Genomic DNA, 7,500 nt, shown 5'->3' on the forward strand with positions numbered 1-7,500 from the left:
GGTTAGAAAGTTGAAGATCCATCTGCCTACTTTTCCTGTTTTCCCTTTAGCACGCATTTTGTGTGCTATTATACCATGGTAGCACTTGTCAAAGGCTTTTGCAAAACCTGTGTGTACTACATCTGCATTCTGTTTGTTTTCCAGTGCATCCAGGACCATATCATAGTGGTCAAGCAGTTGTGAGAGGCAGGAGCGACCCGCTCTGAAACCATGTTGCCCTGGGTTGTGCAATTTTTGGGAGTCCAGGTGGTTTGCTATCCTGCTTCTTAGCACTCTTTCAAAGATTTTTATGATGTGGGACGTTAAAGCTATTGGTCTATAGTTCTTAGCTACTGCTTTGCTACCACCTTTATGGAGTGGGGCTATATCTGTTGTTTTTAGTGACTGTGGAATCTCGCCTTTGTCTAAGCTCCTTCTCCATAGCATACTTAGGGCCCCATGAGAGGGGTTTCTTACAGTTTTTAATAAACACCGAGTTCCACGAGTCTGAGCCTGGGGCTGAGTGCATGGGCATGTTGTCGATAGCTTTCTCAAAGTCTAGTGGAGTTAAAGTTATGTCATAAATCTGGCCTATATTGGCAGGGTTTTGAGGCTCATTCATGAAAAAATTGTTTGGATCGTCTATCTTTAAACTGGTTAGTGGCTCACTGAACACTGAGTCATACTGCAATTTCAGTATCTCGCTCATTTCTTTGTTGTCGTCAGTGTAGGATCCATCTTGTCTGAGCAGGAACCCTATACTTGAAGTGGTTTTTGACTTGCTTTTGGCATATGAAAAGAAATATTTCAAATTTCTTTCAACTTCATTAATCTCTTTTAGCTCCTCTTGTCTCTTCTGGATCCTGTATGAGTCCTCTAACTTAAGCTTAATATTTCCCACTTCCCTGGTTAGCACTTCCTTCCTGGAGGGAGGTGGTAAAGGAAGTTTTGTGCGCGAGGGGCTTGGACTTTCAGCAAGCATGCGTGAGCGTGTTAGATAGGAGCGAATGGAGACAAATGGTTTTTAGGACTTGACGTGCTGTTGGAGTGTGAGCAAAGTAACATTTATGAAGGGATTTACGGAAACCGGCAGGCTGGACTTGAGTCCTGGAGATGGGAAGTACAGTGTCTACACTCTGAAGGAAGGGTGTTAATGTTGCAGTTTTATAACTGCAGTGTAAATGCGCCTCTGGCAGTGAATGATGATGAAAGCTTTTCTTTTCCGGGCCACCCTGCCTTGGTGGGAGACGGCCGATGTGCTAGTAATACTACTACTAATGAATTATTACTATTAGGAGTTATAGAACTGGAGAAGAAAGGAGCATTATACATGAAGCACACTATACCAGCTTTGGTTATTCAGCTGAAGGAATGGTTGGGGCTCGATTCATCGTTAGTTAACAGCGAGAGAAGGGGGAGACACTCTGCTCCAGCAGCCAGGAGAAGTGCTCAGACTACGGTGCTCTCCACCAACTCCAAGACTGAGGGACTGATTACCTCGTCTTTTGTATATATTTCTCCAGTCTTTGCATGATGTCCTTGTATTGATAAAGACACTGGAGGGCGAAACGTCTGCAATAAAGATGCCCAGATGTTACACATGTGTCTAATTGTTCAATGCAAAACTCTTTACCTATGGAACGACCCATGAGACAACGGATAACGACCCTTCAGACGACCCGTAACGACCCTTGAGACGACCTGAAACGACCCAAAACGACCCCGTCAACTCTCACAAAAAAAACATTTCTTTTTCAACTGTCGAAACTTGGCTTCAGCCGTTTCTGATAGACTTCAAAACTGTCAGCCATGTCTGATAGACTTCAGAACTGTCAGCCATGTCTGATAGACTTCAGAACTGTCAGCCATGCCTGATAGACTTCAGAACTGTCAGCCATGTCTGATAGACTTCAGAACTGTCAGCCATGTCTGATAGACTTCAAAACTGTCAGCCATGTCTGATAGACTTCAAAACTGTCAGCCATGTCCGATAGACTTCAAAACTGTCAGCCATGTCTGATAGACTTCAAAACTGTCAGCCATGTCTGATAGACTTCAAAACTGTCAGCCATGTCTGATAGACTTCAAAACTGTCAGCCATGTCTGATAGACTTCAAAACTGTCACCCGTGTCTGATAGACTTCAAAACTGTCAGCCATGTCTGATAAACTTCAAAACTGTCAGCCGTGTCTGATAGACTTCAAAAATGTCAGCTGTGTCTGATAGACTTCAAAACTGTCAGCCGTGTCTGATAGACTTCAGAACTGTCAGCCGTGTCTGATAGACTTCAAAACTGTCAGAAAAATACTAAACTGAACTGAGGTGTCCACTAAGAGAACATTAACACAGTGTGATGTCATTAAGACGACGTCAACACAGTGTGGTGTCCACTAAAAGGACGTTACCATAGTGTGGTGTCCAATAAAAGGACGTAAACATAGTGTGGTGTCCAATAAGAGGACGTCAACACAATGTGGTGTCCAGTAAGAGGACGTCAACACACAATGTGGTGTCCAGTAAGAAGGCGCCAACACAATGTGGTGTCCACTAAGTGGACGTCAACACACAATGTGGTGTCCAGTAAGAAGGCGTCAACACAATGTGGTGTCCACTAAGAGGACGTCAACACACAATGTGGTGTCCAGTAAGAAGGCGCCAACACAATGTGGTGTCCACTAAGTGGACGTCAACACACAATGTGGTGTCCAGTAAGAAGGCGCCAACACAATGTGGTGTCCACTAAGTGGACGTCAACACACAATGTGGTGTCCAGCAAGAAGGCATCAACACAATGTGGTGTCCACTAAGTGGACGTCAACACACAATGTGGTGTCCAGTAAGAAGGCGTCGACACAATGTGGTGTCCACTACGAGGACGTCAGCACAATATGGTGCCCAGTAAGAGGACGCCAGCACAGTGTGGTGTCCAATAGGAGGTCGTCAACACACAATGTGGTGTCCAATAAGAGGACGTCAATACACAATGTGATGTCCAATAAGAGGACGTCAACACACAATGTGCTGTCCAATAAAAGGACGTCAACACAGTGTGGTGTCCAATATGAGGACGTCAACACACAATATGGTGCCCAATAAGAGGACGTCAAAACACAATGTGGTGTCCAATAAGAGGACGTCAACACACAACGTGGTGTCCAATAAGGGGACGTCAACAAACAATGTGATGTCAAATAAAAGGACGTAAACACAATGTGGTGTCCAATATGAGGACGTCAACACACAATATGGTGTTCAGTAAGAGGACGTCAACACACAATATGGTGTCCAATAAGAGGACATCAACACAACGTGACGTCCAATAAGAGGACGTCAACACAGTATGGTGTCCAATAAGAGGACGTCAACACACAATATGGTGTCCAATAAGAGGACTTCAACACACAATGTGGTGTCCAATAAGAAAGAGGACGTCAACACAAAATGTGGTGTCCAATAAGAGAACGTCAACACACAATGTGGTGTCCAATAAGAGAACGTCAACACACAATGTGGTGTCCAATAAAAGGACGTCAACACAGTGTGGTGTCCACTGTGTGACCTCAGAACAGATGATGAAGACTAAAGTTTCAGAGGTCCGACTCACACCTCTACAACACTATTGTTACCAAAGATTCGTGAAGTTATACCATGACTTCACCTTACGAAACAGACAAAGCAAATGTAACAGTAATTATGGACAAGCTTGATTATAGTGGAACAATGAATATGATATTAGAAGACTGAGGAAACTTACGTGCCTCTTAAGTCTTGCGTTACCTTCCTCAGCGTGGACACGGGACATACGGTAAACCAGCCACTTCGGTGCCACAATCTACTTACATATAGGTCACACTACATGTACATTTATATGAATAAGTATACATAACCATCTGATTTTTGTTCTGTTTTCTGTATAGTTCTTGTGCTTTTCAAAACATCATGTTACCTGTGCAAGAATAAACACTGCAACCAAAAATGATATCTATCTAGATAGGTGTTTCTGGATCTGCAACAGGGATGTGGAACTATGGATAGATATCAGGAAAGCACTCAGGAGGTTAATAAACAATAAACACGAGAAAAAGGAGGAACTATTGAATAGTCTACCTGGAATATATAGAGCATGGGAAGATAGGAGAGGAGTAAAGTCTAACACAGAGAATGCCCAGTCTACAACAACTGACCCAAAAATAAGCAGATACACACTAGAAAAAAAACGGGAAACAAAAACAACAGCTAGTTCAGTCCCCAGCCTTAGGGCTGACCCAGACCCAGCCCCCAGCCATTGTGAAAATCTGGTTTCAGTTAAAGACTCCTCCACAGCTACCAATGCCATATCCCCTAGTACAGATGTAGTAGAGGAGCCCTCCTCTGGGGTAGACTCTTCTGCAACCATCACAGTCATAGCCCCAGCCCCACCCCCCCAGCCCCAGTGCTGACCCAGACCCAGCCCCCAGCCTTACTGCCAGCCCAGACTCTCCTAGGGACACTACCCAAACCACCACAAAAACAGTAAATATACAACCATCATTGCACAAGACCGTGGCCCACAGTACAGATGTTGGAGAGGAGTCTCCTCCTTCCTCTACTGGGGAAAGTAGATGGAATCCAGGACGGGGTGGCCCTGGCTTGGATACTGAGGATTATAGTGCAGTCCCAGAACCTGCAGAAATTGACAACACACCTCCCAACAATTCTCAACCAAAGGTGAATTTGTGCAAATATTATGCTTGGGGCATCTGTAAGCATGGAATAACAGGGGAAAAAATGGGACATGCAACTTTGACCATCCCAAAAAATGTAGCGACCTCCTGTCTAAAGAAGTGTGTCGCTCTTCTTCCTGTACCTTCTTTCACCCAAAAATGTGCCACTCCTCGGTCCTCCAGAAGCAGTGTTACAACATCGAGTGCCCTGCATACCATCTAAAAGGGACCAGGAGGCACAGACCCCACAGGACAAACAATAGTAGCTACGACTACCCAACTCCAGGTGATTTTTTAGTGGCAGGAAACGAAAAAAGAAAATGGAAGGAAATAACAAAAATAGTCCACCACCTTGGAGCCTTGTTGGACTGGAGGCGCAGCCAGTGGCCACCCATGGCCCTCCAGAATTACAACTACTGATGCCAATAACAAAATCCCCCCAACAAACACAGAATACAACCTCGTTCATATTTGCTAATATACAGGGCCTTAAGCCATCCACCAACAACAAAATACCTTTTATCAGTGGACTTCTAGTGGAGTCTAATGCAATGTTTGCAGCCTTCACAGAGACTCACACAAAAGATCACTTTGACAGTGAAATATGGATAAGTGGTTACAACCTTTTTAGATGCGACAGAAAAAACAGGCAACAAGGGGGGGTTGGCCTGTATGTCAAAGAGTCCCTTATCTGCACGGAGTTGCTGAACACCACAAATGAGGTAGTTGAAGTTCTATCAATAAAGATCGAGAACCAAAACCTAGTCATTGTGGTTGTATACAAGCCACCAGATGCAACCTCCCAACAGTTCAAGGAACAGCTAATGAAAATCGATTACTGTTTGGAAAACCTTCCAGCTCCATCCCCAAACATCTTACTGCTTGGTGATTTCAACCTAAGGCATACAAAATGGAAGAATGTAGCAAATAATGTTATAGCTGAAACAATCCCCGGAGGTAGCGCAGATGAAAGGTCACACACACATGAGCTACTAAGTCTCTGCGAAAAACACACCTTAAGCCAGCAGATAGTGGAGCCAACAAGACTAGAAAACACACTTGACCTTATCTTCACAAATAATGAGGACCTGATAAGAGACATAAGAATATTAAAAACAACTAATTCCGATCACAATCTAATCGAATTCCAGACGTACATGCATAGGGGTCCTGAACAGCAGAATGCATGTACCTGTGAAGGTGTCTTCACAAAATACAATTTCAACAACAAGAACATCAACTGGGAAAAGGTAAACCATGTCCTAAACGAAACATGTTGGGAAGTTGTCTTAAATGACATGGATCCAAACCAGTGCCTTGAAAGGATCAACTTCCTGGTAGCCGAAGCATGTTCTAGGCATATTCCCCTAAGAAAGAAGAAAAGCAGGAGTAAACTGGAGAGAAAAAGACGCTCCCTCTACAGAAGACGACGAAGTGTCACTGAGCTCCTCAGGAGTGCTAGAATATCTGATACACGAAAGGAGGCGCTGACCAGGGAAGTGGAAACTATCGAACTTAAGCTAAATGACTCGTACAGGAACCAGGAGAGGCAAGAGGAGCTTAAAGCTATTAGTGAAATTGAAAGAAATTCAAAATATTTCTTTTCATATGCCAAAAACAAGGCAAATACCACATCTAGTATCGGGCCCTTACTCAGACAGGATGGGACTTACACAGACGACAACAAGGAAATGAGTGAAATATTGAAATCCCAGTACGACTCTGTGTTTAGTGAACCACTAATCGGTCTGAGGATCGATGACCCAAATGATTTCTTCATGAATGAGCCTCAAAACTCTATAAATGTATGCCAGATTTCCGACATTACCCTAACTCCGATAGATTTCGAGAAAGCCATTGACAACATGCCTATGCACTCAGCCCCGGGCCCAGACTCGTGGAACTCTGTTTTCATTAAGAACTGCAAGAAACCCCTCTCGCGTGCCCTAAGTACACTATGGAGGAGGAGCTTGGACATGGGTGAAATTCCACAGTCACTTAAAACAACGGATATAGCCCCGCTCCATAAAGGTGGCAGCAAAGCATTAGCTAAGAACTATAGACCAATAGCTCTGACGTCCCACATCATAAAAATCTTTGAAAGAGTGCTAAGAAGCAGGATTGCAAATCACCTGGATTCCCAAAATCTGCACAATCCAGGGCAACATGGGTTCAGGGCAGGTCGCTCCTGCCTCTCACAACTACTGGATCACTATGACATGGCCTTGGATGCACTGGAAGAAAATCAGAATGCAGATGTAATATACACAGACTTTGCAAAAGCATTTGACAAATGCGATCATGGCGTAATAGCCCATAAAATACGTGCTAAAGGAATAACTGGGAAAGTGGGGAGATGGATCTTCAACTTCCTAACAAATCGAACACAAACAGAGTTAAATCTGAGGCTGCCATAGTGAAGAGCTCTGTTCCACAAGGCACAGTACTCGCCCCCATCTTATTCCTTATCCTCATATCAGACATAAACAGAGATATACACCACAGCACCGTATCATCCTTTGCGGATGATACTAGGATCTGCATGAGGCTGTCATCTGCTGAGGACGCGGTTAACCTCCAAGAAGATATAAACAAAGTTTTCCAGTGGGCAACGGTAAACAATATGATGTTCAATGAGGACAAATTCCAACTACTCCGTTATGGAAAACTGGAGGAGATAATAACTAGAACAGAGTATACTACTGACTCCGGCCATACAATAGAGCGGAAAAATAATGTAAGGGACCTGGGAGTAGTAATGTCTGAGGATCTCACTCTCAAGGATCACAACAGTGCCACGATCGCACGTGCAAAGAAA

Source organism: Cherax quadricarinatus, chromosome 49 (genome assembly GCF_038502225.1).
Source record: "Cherax quadricarinatus isolate ZL_2023a chromosome 49, ASM3850222v1, whole genome shotgun sequence".
Taxonomy (NCBI): domain Eukaryota; kingdom Metazoa; phylum Arthropoda; class Malacostraca; order Decapoda; family Parastacidae; genus Cherax; species Cherax quadricarinatus.